At 40.5% G+C, this 14,770-nt stretch overlaps 1 long non-coding RNA gene across 1 annotated transcript in view; it reads left to right on the forward strand.

The window, feature by feature from the left end:
- Positions 1–5,552: 5,552 nt before the first annotated feature.
- Positions 5,553–14,770, forward strand: part of LOC134471914 (uncharacterized) — a 36,122-nt gene continuing 26,904 nt past the window's right edge. The window contains exon 1 of the long non-coding RNA XR_010041648.1: positions 5,553–7,181. This is a non-coding gene — a long non-coding RNA (uncharacterized LOC134471914). The remainder of the gene's footprint in view (positions 7,182–14,770) is intronic.

Here is a 14,770-nt window from a genome sequence, read left to right on the forward strand (position 1 = left end):
TGCCTGGCCATGTAGACTGTATTATGACAGAGAATGGAGGATCAGAAATAGCATGGAGGGGGGCTGGGGATTTAGTTCAGCAGGCATAAGTGCCTGCCTTGTAAGCATGTGGCCGTGAGTTTGATCCCGGGTACCGGTTTAAAAAAAAAAGAAAAGAAAAGAAATAGTATGGAGGCAAAGCTGTAAATAAATGCTGTCAGCTTTTTGAGAAAGTCAACTGCTTTGGATTCTGTTTAAATCAGAATGCAAAGGAACACATTCACGATCCATGGCCACACTGTCTACACTGAGCTCTCCTAATGTACTGCAGCCTAATGTACCTGGCACCAGAGCATGGTTAGGACAGTCCACGGCAGAGCCTGCAGGCACTGAAGTCTCTCTCCAGGGTCTCCCTGGACTCTGTCTCCGACAGACAGATTTAATGAGAACGTGAAAAAGACCATCAGCCTTAGGCTCTCTCTTAGGTTTTATTTATTTATCATTATTTTTTATTTTAAAGAGAAAAACCCCCAGAAAACTCAAGAAGCAAACAAACAATTAAAAAACAACAACAGTAGCAAAATGACAAGGACAACACAAGAAATGATGGTGATGCAGGATCTCAAAACAAGATGACAGGAATTTAACAATGGTGGTTACACGGCATATTGTTATCCTCAAAGTGATGGTGAGGTATGCAAGATTGATTAAGCAATATTCTTTCCCTTTTCCTATATTATTGTAACTTTTGGATCTTATTTAATCTTTCAGTTTGCTACACTAGAGAGACAATATAGTGTTTACACATGGGAGTCTGATTTATTTCACAAATGAGTGTATTTCTAGTTGCGTCAATTTACCTATAAAAGCCTCAAGTTTACTCTTCTTTTCTCTTAGGCTTTTAATGCTGCTGTCATCTGGCCTCAGAGCACAGCCCCCGCTGAACTTCTGTGGAGCTCGCACCCCTGACAGCCACACTTCCACTAATGGCAGGTCTGGACCTTGAGACAGAACTCCATCCTCTGGCCCCGTGTGATGTATCCACTATGGCCTTCTTTCTTCCTTTAGCTTCTTTTTACCTTCTTCTGCTCCCTTTCAGAGCAGGTCACGCATTTTTACTTTGCTTTTTAAGTTTTGTAAATGCATTTCATTTTTGTTCATATCCATGGACTTTCTGTAGTATAATTATTGATCTGTCTTCTTATTTTCAAGTAATATCTTTTAAAAAGACTTTTTTATTAGTACATGTTTGCAGTACATAATGATTATAGTCATTTTGGGGAATCGGTACAGATATATAATGCATCTTAATTCTTTTTCATCTTTTCTGCTCCCCTCCCACCTCCTGTCATCTCTGGGTCACAATTCCTTTTACAAAAAAGTACATCTCCCCATTTCCTGTTATTGATCTTTTATTTTGCTCTAGAATTTATTTACATTTTGAGTTTCTTTTTGGACCATCAATTTCTTTAGGTTTCTAGGATTTATTAGGTTTCCTGTTGATTGCTGTGGAACAAATTCCCTACACATATATTCTCACACGAGTCAGGTGAGGAGCTGTGAAGCTGAAGGGTCACATCTGCCAGTCAGTTCCCTCCAGAGCCCAGGCAGACCCTGCAGAGTGACTGTGCTCCCCAGCTTGGACCAGGGCTGGAGGGTTCCCTTGCAAGAAAGGTCACTTACAGGGCTGGTGGTCATGCTGTCTGCTCAGTCCTCTTCCACATGTCCCCTTGGCTTCCTGGACCTCTCTTCTCCACGTGACTTCTCCAACAAGACAGCCTAGGCTTCTTGGGTTAGAGAGATGGACACAGACACAGAGACAGACAGACACGGAACCAATCTAAATATGGGGGTGACATTGCATTACCTCTGCGGTATTCTAAGTATGGAAGTGAGTCCAATAGTCCAGCCCACACCCAGCGGGTTATATCGGGCAAGAATCTCAGGATGCAGCAGTCACCAGAGCATCTTTGAGGCTCTCTACCATAGCTGTTGTTGTAGTCAGGGTTTACAAGGTCACATAACTTACAGGGTTATTTTATAATGTTCATCCAAAGAGTCAAGTGCAAGAGCGAGGGAGATCTGTCCACACTAGAGACCCGAAGAATCCAGTTGAGCTGGGTGTGGTGGCACATGCTATAATTACAGACTTGGGAGGCTGAGGCAGGAAGATCATTGTGAGTTTGAGATCAGCCTGAATTACAAAGTGAGCTCAAGGCCAACCTGAATTGCATAGTGAGACCCTATCTCAAAAAGATGAAAAACAAACATACAAAAAAAAATCCTTAAGGGCCTTGCAGATTCCGCCATTCTTGGGAATGGATCCCATGGCACCGCCCTCCAAGAGTCCAACTAGAAGTCTACAGCACACGACAATGTTTCATTCAAGTCTGTATCAAGGATCTGCACTGGGAAGGCCCAAAGGTCATGGTGAAAGCTTACAAAGCACTGGAACCAGGAAGTGACGCTCAAGGTAAGGACCAGAGCCTTCTCCAAAGAGAACCACAGTCATCCTCGTGGACATTGAAAACCCAAGCTCCTCTGTTGAGGGGAACAGCCCAGTTCATATCAGGAAAGCCAGCGTGACGAGCTTCTCCAGGAGAATCAGTGCTACACGTCTTCCCCTCCAGGTCTCCCTTTATGCTGCTGGCCACAATCCTAGGTGAGCCTTCCATACCCAGCACCACACGATTCAGTTCATCTGAGTGTTCCAAGCTGACTGTTAGTTAATCCACCACAGCTACCATAGTAGCTGATTTACCCTAACTCCTAGAGCCCTCAACAGGGGGCTAAATCTCATGTCCCATGAAAGCACCCCAAGGCATTGAATTCTTGCTTGTTAAGTTCTAAAACCTTGTCTGGGGGTGTCTCTGGTAGCTGTGAGGTACAGAGCCCCTCATAGAGTATTAGAGGTCATCCCCAAAGATACTAAAAAACTCAGAGCATCCACCCAGGTGTCCATCCTGCACCTCAGAGCCCAGGTTTCCGAATCAGGGACTTGGTCTTAGTGAAATGGATCAGCCCAGGCTCAGGGGTCAGATGCTTTTGGAACTCGTTGTGCTAGTAATCATGGGCTGCAGGTGCTCCTCAGTTCTGTAGCTCTTCTCCCGCAGGAAAACTTTAGGGAAAAAAAGAGTCCTCTCCCACTTAACCCATAACTGGGTAACTATTTGTTAATGGCTCTCATTTTTTACTCCCTCTGGAGAACTCTAAGACTGTTTGGCAAAAACCAGCAGCTCTTCTCTTTTGGATGCTGCCTCCCACAGTGTCTCCCAGATGTGGCATTTGTTCCAACTATGGGGTTGTTCCCTTCCAAAGGCCTGTTTCCCCTAATTACCTAGTCATTAGGTTGCCACCTTCGCCAGGGACTCTGAGCACCCCAGGATGGTGAGGTGTCCCCTTTGCCTCCCTGTCCATGACTGAGGCAGTCCCCGGCCCCCTCTCTTTGCCCATGCCGATTTGGGTTTTCTGAGAAGCAGGTGCCAGGAGTCACGTCCCTTTCCATTGCCCATATGTGGGAAAGTGGGGGAACAGGCTTGGTCAGCGAGGGTCTTCAGGTTTTTCACAGAACTGATACCTCTGGCGGGACATGTTGACTTTCAAGAGCATCAGCTGGGAGGGGAAGTTTCAGCCAGGCTGATGGAGAGTCCCTGTAGCTAGAGGTTTCCTGCCTAAGGACCCTGCATTCTCCGCCATTCTTGGAGCAGCTCCGGGAAGTAAGGTCTGGGACCTATACCATGGTGGGTATAGAAGGCCTATCAGTCAGATGCTCTGAGGAGAGGATGCTCTGTGCCACATCACCAACTGTCTAAGTTCAAGGCTCCTTCTGCCTTGGAAGGTCTCCCAAATACCTCGCAAGGGTCACCTCTTCTTCCGCTCATGTTGGCCTTGGGTACCAACAGGCTTGGGCTCAGGAATGGACACTGACAAGGCACAGGGATATGGAGACATTGGCAAGGAAAATATCCTTTACGCTCCTTTCTAGGATTTACTGCTCAGGCTCACTGAGTCTGGGGCACTGAAGTCCCTCAGCTGCCACATGGCTTCCTCAGGGTGGAGTCCCCAGCCAGAGAGCACACTGTGATTTGAGGGACTTGTAGATGTGTCTCGGCCTTCACTTTGTGGGCTGAGCCTCTGCCATGAGAGGCACTCCTTCGCCTAGAGCACTGCGCCTTTGTTTTTAAACTCTGTTCTTCACTGTCCTCCCCATCCTGCCTTCACTTGGCAAGAACAAGATTATCAATCACAAATACTCCCAGAGGAACTCTTTTTTGGTCCATTCCTCAATCACAGGGATAACACTGGGCAGCAGGACTGCACTAGAGGTGCACAAAGGGCAGGGGCAGCGAGGGCGACCCTGAAGGCAACTCATCTCGTGCAAATGGGATTGCTGACCAACCCCACCCACCCACCCATAAGACCTGATTTCAGCTTTCTGTCTGTAAATTTTCTAGGAAGAGATTTTTGTGTCTTTGAGGCAAAAAAGTAACCTTTACTGTCATGCAAAAGGAAATCAAGAAAGGAATGAAATTAGGCAGTATCTCTGTCCCATGGAGCACACCCAAGTGATATTGGATGGAGGAGAGGAGGCATTGTGACCTCTTTGGGGTGAAAACCATGCCAGCCCCATGCTGTGAAGGAGAGCTGTGCCCTCTTTCCTTCCCACCCTGCAGTTCTGATCCTCTCAGAGTGGATAGCCATAGTCATTCTGTTCCACAAACAAGCTGGTGGTCCTGGCTCATGTCTAGCTGCAGGACAAAGATGATGCCCAAAGAGCCAATCTGGGGTTGGTCTATGGCCAGAAATTCCTCACAAGTTCCCAAGCAGGAGGAATAAGGATAGAAATGTGCGTCCCAAAGGGGCTGACAAGCTGCAGTGTGTGAGCCTCTGCCCCGGTGCAGGTTGCCAGTGTCTCTGGCTTGGCCTTCTAAATCTGATAATAGGTAGACATAGAGAGATGATGAGTGGATGGATACATAGATAGACAGATACAGGGGACAGATCTTTTCTCATAACATTATTTTAAGATGCCAGGAAACAAGATGTGAGAAATGCTCAGGCCAGAACTAGCATCTTCAGGTCTCACAGCAAGCTGCCCTCTGTGTAGTATGTCTGGGGTGGGTTTTAGGGCAGCAGAGATTTGCTGTTTCCCAAACTCAGATGTCTCTGAAATGTTCTAATCCTTCATTATTTAAAACTATTCAAGTGAAGTACAACTATAACCACTATTCTATCAGGCTTTCAGGAAACTTAATCTCAGTTGTTATTCCAATGCTTTTACCTTTCAGCTTCTTCAGAGTGGCTAGGCATGGCGTGACCTGGCAGTTGACTGGCACAGCAACCTGGATGCAGCGCCTCTGCCTCCACTGGACAGTACTCTTGGGCCCCGTCCTGTGCCTAGGATCTGCCTCCCTGAGCCCACTTGAGGCTCTCTCCCTTTTGCCTATCTTTTAACTCCTCAGATTCCACACAATTCCTGGGATCTCCAGATCCAAGCAGATCTCCCTTTGCTGAACAAAACTCTGCCCTCCCTTCCCAAATCGAGGGCAGGGCCTCACCCTGCAGCCCCTCCCCATATTCCCCAAATCTGTTCCTCAACTTGGTGAGGTCTTTTGTATTGGTTTGTTTTTTAGACAGAGTCTGTAATGTCTTCATGAAGGACAAAAGGACAGGTCAAGGGCCAGTGTCATGGTTTATGTCGGTGACTGCCAGGCCTCATGCATTTATATTATGCATCTGTGATTGGTTCATTGTTTAGGGCTTGGATTGGGGGTGTGAGTGCTACACTGGCCTAGGGGTGGAGCCAGAATGTAATGTAATGATAGAAAGAAGACATGTCTTGCTCTCTTTTGCCAGTTTCTGCCTTACTGTTTACAGCCACCATGAACTGCGGCCCTGCCATACCAGCCTGCCTTGGAGCCGACTGAGTATGGTCTGAAACCACCAAATACTGTAACAAATAACCTTTCCTCCCCAACTTTGGTCATCAGGTATTTTGTCTCAGCAACCAGTAAAAAGTAACTAAGACAGCCAAGGACTTAGCTCAACGGCCTAAGCGCCTGCCTAGCAAGAAGGACAGGTCAGCTACAGCCAACTTTTGCTTTTAACTCTGGATCAAAGTCCTCTGAGGAAGGGAGTCTGTTAGAGAGTGATTTGCACATTTACATTTGGGTGCTGGGAAGCTGCTGTGCAGAGATCCAGGCAGGAGTGGCCCAGGCAGAGGGACATCCCTGCATCTGGGTGAGCTTGGCCTGTTCCATGAGTATGATGGTGATGTAAGAGGAGGCCACAGAAGCAACCATCCAGAGGCCAGATCGTGACCTTTGGGTCAGGGCAGGGAGTTTGGATTTTATTTTTAATAGACTGAGAATTCCTTAGAAAAGACTGAAAGCATTGTAGTAAAGTAAATCTCATTTACATTTTTTTTTTTTTAATCAGTCCCGGGGATCGAACCTGCTTGCAAGGCAGGTACTTATGCCGCTGAGCTAAATCCCCAGCCCCTCATTTACATTTTTAAAAGCTAATTTTGACTGCTGGGTAGAGAATGCAGGGACAGAAGTAGAAGCAGAAGCCCATTGGGGAAGCTGTCACCATCATGCGGAGGAAGCCTTGGCGCCTGCACTCCAGTGCAACAAGGCCACTTCTTACCCGTCCTCTGCTACCAGAGTCGTCATTTTCATATTTATGCTACTAGATTACCAGCAAAAGCAGCATGGCCTCCTCTCTCCCTTTCTCCCTTTCTCCTGCCTACTAATTATTTTAATTACATTCCTTCTTGGTTTTTTCTTTCTATTTTTTTTCCATATAGAAAATCGAACTCAGGATTTTGCACTTGCCAGGCAGACACTTATGCTGCTGAGCTACATCCCCAACCCTTATTTCCGTTTTTATTTACAAGTGTGTGTGTGTGTGTGTGTGTGTGTGTGTGTGTGTAGCGTCTTTTAAATTATTTTTAAACCACGAGATCTGCGTCTGCCTGCCGGGCACCGCCACCAGAAGGCCCTTTCTTCTGTGTGTCCAGTGTGGGTCAAGGGAGAAAGACAGATCCACCTCTGCCTGCTGTGCTCCATCACCAAAAGGCCACATCCTGCCGGTGGCCAGTGTGGGCAGAGAGAACCAGCAGATCCACTTCACCCTCAGGGAGCTGCCACCAGAAGGCTCCTTCCTGCAGGCAGCCAGCAGGAGCAGGAACACACAGCCAGGTAAGCCCTGTGCATCCATAGGCCACCATTGGAGGCCCTTGGTTCCCTCAGGCAGCCATCACTCACTAGCAGAATCAGACAAACACACTATTGTGTGTCTGCCACCATCATGGGAGTCCCAGTGTAGACACATAGGCTGAGAGAAGCAACCCCACCTCCACGCCCTGATCATCAGCAGAGCCACAGTATAGCTGCATAGGTCTGGAGAAGCCCGCTCCACACCCTGCTAACTCCTTGTAAATCTGGAATTAGAGGAACTCAGGTGCCTGTCTCATTCCCTTACACTGCCTATGGGCAGCCAACACGGGAAGTGCCTGGGGCCCCACAATCACTTGTTGGGAGGAACCCAGAAGAATGTCAAGACAAAGGAGCAAAATGCAAACTGAGCCCTCTAGCCCACACAGAATAAATCTGGGAGATACAGTCATGGAAGAAAAAGGAAGTCACACACTTGAAATCTCTGAGGAGATAGCAACTGAAGTAAGGAAACAACTTCCTGAGATTGTAAAAGCAGTCAAATCAGAAATAATATCAGGCTGAGAGAAATCACAAACATGCTGAAAGAATTTTTCAACAGGACTAAGGAAGACATAGACAAAAAAGAAGACTGTAGGAAAATGATAGAAACCTTAAATGAATGTAGAAAAGAATTACAATGCATGAAACAAATTCAAAGAGAGATCCAGGAAATTAAAAATTCAATCGAAAGCTAGCAAAACCACTTGAAAGAGACTGAAGATAGACTTTCAAACCTTGAAGATAGGGTTGCAGCTAGTGATTGTGGAAGGAAAGATCTTGTAAAAATAACATGGAATCAGGAAATAACAACTCAACAGCTGCAAGATGATGCAAAGAAGCATAACTTAAGAGAGATAGGTGTAGGTGAAGAAGCAGGGGTCAACACAAATGAAATTAAAAGGATATTCACAGAAGTAATAGAAGAAAACTTCCCAAACAGAGGAAGTGGATCTGGCATGCAGATAAGTGAGGCATATAACACACTCCAACTAGCCATAACCAAAGTAAATCTACAGCCAGACATATAATAATCAAGATCCCAGAAATTCAGCACAAGAACAGAATATTAAAAGCTGTTAGAGAAAAGAGACAGAAGGAAAACCAATCAGAATCACAGCAGACTTATCAACACAAACTGTCAAGTCAAGAAGAATTTGGAGTGAAGTGTTTCAAATCCTGAAGAAAACAACTTCCAACTCAGATTGATCTACCCTGCAAAACTTTCAAAAATTGATGGAAAAATAAGATACTTCCATGATAAAGAACAACTGAAGGAATTCATGACTACCAAACCAACCCTACAGAGAGTGCTAAAGAATATTCTAGAGAGAGATAAAGACAACTGTGGTTTCAGGATCAGCAGCAGAGGAGGATCACCAAACAAGACAGGCAACTGAATGAAGGGGAAAAGTGGAGGGCCAACATCAGGAGGATAGCAGGGCAGAGACAAACCAGTATATGCCGGTTATAACCATTAATGTAGATGGCCTCAGGTCAGCAATTAAAAGAAACACAGGGAGAGTGGATCAAGAAACAAGATCCATCGATACACTGTGTACAAGAAACACGTTTAACTGGAAAGGAAATTCATAGACTGAAAATCAAAGAAGAGAAAACAATTGTTCTATGTAGCAGAAGACCAAAGAAAAAGAGTAACTTGGCCATCAACAAGAGTGGATAAGAAAGATACGGTATTTTCATGCAGTGGAGAGCTATCCAGCTATGAAGTAGAATAATCTCAAGGCTCCTGAAGGTAAATGGACACAATTGGAGATCATGTTCATGGCCAAAACAGTTCGAACTCATACACCTGAGCCCTAGCATAAGAAACAGAAGGAGTTAATGGGATCCAAAAGCAAAATAGTTAATGTAAGAGCAAAGGGGAGGAAACACCTAGGAGAGAAAGGTGGATACTACTGTCAATTTCTTAGTGTCTTATCTTGAACTCTTGCATTATTTACATAATTTTGTTAGGTTTGGCTTTGTTCTGTCTTGTTTTGTTAGATTTTATGCTGTCAGGTGGCAGGGGCAGCTATTTTGGATATAATGGGATATATTATGGTAATCATGGTTTTCTATTTTATTGCTTTGAAGTCTTATAATGCTTTTTTTTTTTTTTTTTTGTCTTTTTCATTTTTATCGGTACCAGGGATCGAACTCACAACTGCCTGCTTGCAAGGCAGGCACTTATGCCACTGAGCTAAATCCCCAGCCCCTGAAGTCTTATAATGCTTTCATTCATTTGTTTGATTGATTTTATTCTGTTTTGTTTGATATTATTAAGTGTGATGGTAAAATAGCTATTTTGAAGAAAACAAGACACTATGGTAGCCACTGCTGATTTACTATCGTCTCGCTTTGAAGTTCTGCCATGCTTTTGTTCTTCTGTTTTGATTGGTTCTATCCTGTTGTGGTTTATTTGATTTTATTATGTGAGATGGTATAGACAAATTTTTTGAGGAAAATGAGATATTATAGTAGTCATTGTTCATTTCTTGTTATTTGGTCTTGAAGTCCTGTAACGCTTTCATTCTTTTGAATGGTTTTATGCTATATTGTTATGTTTGATATTATTGTGTGTGAAGGTGTGCTCAACTATTTTGAAGAAAAAAACATTATGATAGCTATTGTTGATGTCCAGTTGTCTGGTTGTGAAATGCTTTGTTGCTTGCATTGTTCTGTTGTGATTTGCTTTGTTCTGTTCTCTTTTGTTTATTCTCTTTAAAATAAAAAAATTAAATAGATAAATTATTTTTAATTTTTGTTATTATTTTATTAGTTTATGTTTTGGACAAATCATGTTTACATTCATTGTGGGCATTTGCTGTCTCTACCTGGCAGACCATAAATATTCTTTGCTTCCCCTTAACCTTCCCTTCTCTCATCTCTCTGTCTCCTGACCTTGTTCCCCTTTACAAAAGGTCTATTTCCTTGTTCCTTTTATCAGCCCTCTATTTTGCTTTTTGTGTTTTGCCTCACTCAAATGAGAATGAAAGATACCAAATAGTGTTTAAACTTGTGTGTCATTTCTTTCATTCAAAATTACATTCTTTGACTGCTTGATGACTGTCATTCTTACTGAGATAAGATGAAATCTTAGTATTGTTTTAATTTGCTTTTCTCTAGTGACTAGAGATGGTCAACATGTTTTCATATATTTGTTGGCCATTTGTGGTACTCCTTCTGAGACATGTTTATTCATTTTACTTGCCTGTTTCTTGATTGGCCTTTTATTTTGGGTGATTTAATTTTTTGAGTTCTTTATATATTCTAGATATTAGTTCTCTGCCTAAGGAATAACGGGCAAAATGTTTTGTCCCTTCTGTAGGTTATCTCTTCACTCTACTAATGTATTCTATTGCTGTGAAGAAGGGACATTTAATATATATATATATTTAATTTAATATAATTCCATTTTTTTGATTCTTTCTGCTATTTCTTGTGCAGTTGGAGTACTGTTCAGAAAGTTCTTGCCTATAGCTATGACTTCAAATGTCTTATCCACTTCATCTTGCAGCAGGTTCAATATTTCTGCTTTAATGTTTAGATCTTTGATCCATTTTAATTTTAGTTTAGTACATGGTGAGAGATATGAGTCCAGCTTCAATCTGCTACAACTAGCTAATTTTTCCAGCACCATTTGTTGAACAGGTTATCTTCTCTCTAACAAATATTTTTGATCTCTTTGTAAACTATCAAATGGCTGAATGTACCTGGGAATGTTTCTGTATCTCTATTCTATTTTGTTGATCCACATGTCTATCTTTTTGCCAGTACCATACCATTTTTTTTAATTTAAAGAGAAAAAAACCCACAGCAGTAAAAGGGTACAAGTAGTACAGAATTGCAAGAAAAAAAATATACAGTAAGAAATCCCTAGTTAATAGATTACATACTGTCATCTTAGAAACAGTTGTCCAAATTACAAAATTACAGCATACAAAGTGAACATTCATACAGTGAGATTGAAGACAGTTCTGTTCAATGATCCAACAAAAATTCAGTAATATGGTTTTCTATCCTACACACTTAAATATACATGCAGTTATATCCTTTAGGCCACTTTCTTTTCCTCCCTTTTTTACAATAACAATTACACTTTTTGGGTTTTATTACTCCCATAGTTCTTATTACTTTTTTTGGAAGAGAATTAAAACCAAATGTGACAAAACAAAACAGAGTCAGTTAGAACAGAAGGATGGACATAGTACATGATGCAAAAATAGAATACCAGGTGATCAAAAGTGGTTACCATTATGCCTCTTGCTATCTTGAAAAGAGTTGCCCATATCATCAGGTATAATGGAATTGAACAAAACAGTACAGAACAAGACCAATAAAACCTACACTGGAGACCTTACAGGACTTCAAAAGAAGATAATAGTCAAACCATAATGGGCATCATAGTAAATCTTATTGCTTTCAAAGTGGTTGCCTATACTCTCAAACTTGATACTATCAAAGAAAACAGAATATAGTAAAATCAGACAGAACAAGATGGGGAGAGCAATACTGGGGTTCAAATCAGGTTAATAGGAAAACAAAAAAGTTACTGTAATATATCCTTCTGTTTTTTAATTTAGTTTTCCCTTAATTAAAAAATAACTTAATTTTAAATCACGTGTTTTTTTTTTTTTTTTATTTTTTTTATTTTTTTTTTTATCAGTACCGGGGATCGAACTCACGACCGCCTGCTTGCAAGGCAGGCGCTTATGCCGCTGAGCTAAATCCCCAGCCTAAATAACTTAATTTTAAAAAGTGGGAGATTGAGATAAAAGAGGACATAGTAACAGAACAACACAGGTCAGAACCGAACAATTTAAGCACCATTGTGTTTCACCCCCAGATAACCTGACATAATAGTAGTTACCATAGTGTGTCTTTCCTTGAATTATTTGAGTATAACTTCGTATACTATAGCATCAAACATATTAAGATGGTGTGAAGCCATTCAAGAGAATGTAAGAATTACAGGGTATTTAGAACCAGCTAACAGAAAATGAACAACAGTTTCTATATTATCTCTTTGCCTATAAAAAATTTTGTTTATACTATCACATATAGTAGAATATAATAAGATACAACATGTTAAAATCCATGGAAACCAACGAACAACAGCTTGATGGAACTTCAAGACAAGATGATATTAAATCAGCACTAGCTATTATGATGTCTTGTTTTCTTCAAAATTGCTATTCGTACTATCACAGACAATAAAATCAAACCAGATTAAAAGCATTCCTACCATACCATCTTAATCATGGTTGCTTTGTAGTATAGCTTGAGGTCAGATATTGTATTGCTTCCTGCTTTGCTCTTGTTGATCAAGATCGCTTTTAACTATTCTGGGTGTGTTCTGGTTCCATATGAATTTTAGGATTTTTTTGTCTAGTTCTGTGAAGAATGATGTTGGTATTTTGATTGGGATTGCACTGAATATGTATAACAGCTTTGGGAGTGTGGCCATTTGGGTAGTATTGGTTCTGCCTATCCAGGAGCAGGGGACATCTTTCCATTGTCTGACATCCACTTTAGTCTTGTTTTTTAGTGTACAGTAGTTTTCATTGTAGTGTCTTTTACTTCCTTAGTTTTAGGTTAATTCCTAGATATTTAATGTTTTTGATGCTATCATGATGGTATTGTTTGTATAATTTCTTTCTCATTGAGTTAATTATTGGTGTATACAAATGTTATTAAGTTTTGTGTGATTTTGTATCATGACTAAAATTTGTTATTAACTCTAAGAGTTTTCTGGTGGAATTCTTTGGGTCCTCTACATAAAGTATCATTTCATTTGGAAAGAATAATTTGACTTCTTCCTTTTCTATATGTATCCTTTTTATTTTTTTCTTTTGCCTGATTACTATGGTTAATGTTTTGAGTGCTATATTAAATGGACGTGGGGATAGTGGGCAGCTTTGTCCCACTATTTTAGAGAGAATGCTTTCAGCTTTTCTTTATTTGGTCTGAGATTGGCTGTTGGTTTGTCCTAAGTGGTTTTTATCAAATTCATGTATGGTCCTTCAATACTTATTTTCTTCAGGGTTTTAAATCATAAGACAGTGTTGGATTTTGTCAAAAGCCTTTTCTGCATCTATAGAAATGATCATGTGATGTTCGTCCTTACTTTTGTTTATATGGTGTATTACATTTGTAATTGGCATTTGTAACCATCCTTGCAAGTCTGGGATAAAATCTACTTGGTCATGATGTATGATCTTGTTGATGATGTGTTGCATTGTAGTTGCTAACACCTTGCTGAGGATTTTTGCATCTCTATTCATTAAAAAGGTTGCTTGCAGTTTTCTTTTATAATTGAGTCTTTGTCTGGTTTTGAAATCAGAGTGATGCTGGCTTTCAGAAATGAGTTTGAAAGCATTCTTTTTCTCTCATAAATATATAGTTTCCTATTGAATTATTTTAAGTAATATGTTCTGTCTTTGTTATAATAATTTGTGTTTATGGCTAAAAGTTTATTCTTTTTTATTTTATAGAGAATAAAGCAAAGCAAAACAAAACAAAACAAAACAGTACAAAGCAGAGCAGAGTAAAACAATGCAAATAACACAGGATTTCAGAAAAGGACAGCAGGAATCAGCAGTGGCCACCGTAATGTCTCTTCTTTTTAGCTGTCCATACCTTCATACATATTGAAATCAAATAATTGAAAACAGACTAAAACCAATCAAAACCAAGAACAAAAGCATTATTGGACTTCAAATCAAAATGACAGGAAATCATCAGTGGCTACCATGATGCCTAATTTTCTTCAGTGTAGTTGTTCATATTATCACACATAATAAAATCAATTCTTGTAAACCCATTAGGTGAAGTTCTAGGCATATATAAGCATATAAATGTAAATCTATCCTTTCTATGTTAGAGAGAAAAACAAAACAACAAATAAATAACTATAACTAAGAGCCCAAAATAGTAACGATGTAGGCTTTCAAAACCAGGTGGTAGGAACATAACAAATGTTGTAGTTTTGCATAGTTATCTTCAAAAGTCTTACTCAAATTACCAGATATAGTCATGAAAATTGATCTGATTGTACAGATAGATGTTAATTGTTTTATTCCAAGAACTAATAAATTAGTAGTACAATCATCTTAGTAATCTTACATATATATATAAATTTATATTTTATTTTTTCTCTTCCTTCTTTTCTCCTTTTCCTGTCTATTTTTTTCCTCGTTGAGCAGTTTTTTTTTTTTTACCATTTCACAATATTTATTGAAGATTTTATATCTTGTTTGCTCTTTCAGTTTCTTACACTAGGGAGACAATATGGTATTTACACATGTGAGTTTGATTTATTTCATTTATGAGTATGCTCTCAAGTCACTTTCATTTACCTATACAAACCTCAATGTGGTCTTTCTTTATAGCTGAGTAGTATTTCATTGTATAAAAATATCACATCTTTTTTATCCATTTCTCAGTTGGTGGCATTTGGGTTGTTTCCAAGATTTACTTATTACAAATTGTGCTGCTATGAACAAGGTGCACATATATCATTGTGGTATGATGTTTTCAGTTCTTCTGAGAATATGCCCAGAAGTGGAGTA

The sequence above is a fragment of the Cavia porcellus genome, unplaced genomic scaffold (genome assembly GCF_034190915.1).
Source record: "Cavia porcellus strain 051 isolate PalLab524CR breed Dunkin Hartley unplaced genomic scaffold, mCavPor4.1 scaffold_21, whole genome shotgun sequence".
Lineage (NCBI taxonomy): Eukaryota > Metazoa > Chordata > Mammalia > Rodentia > Caviidae > Cavia > Cavia porcellus.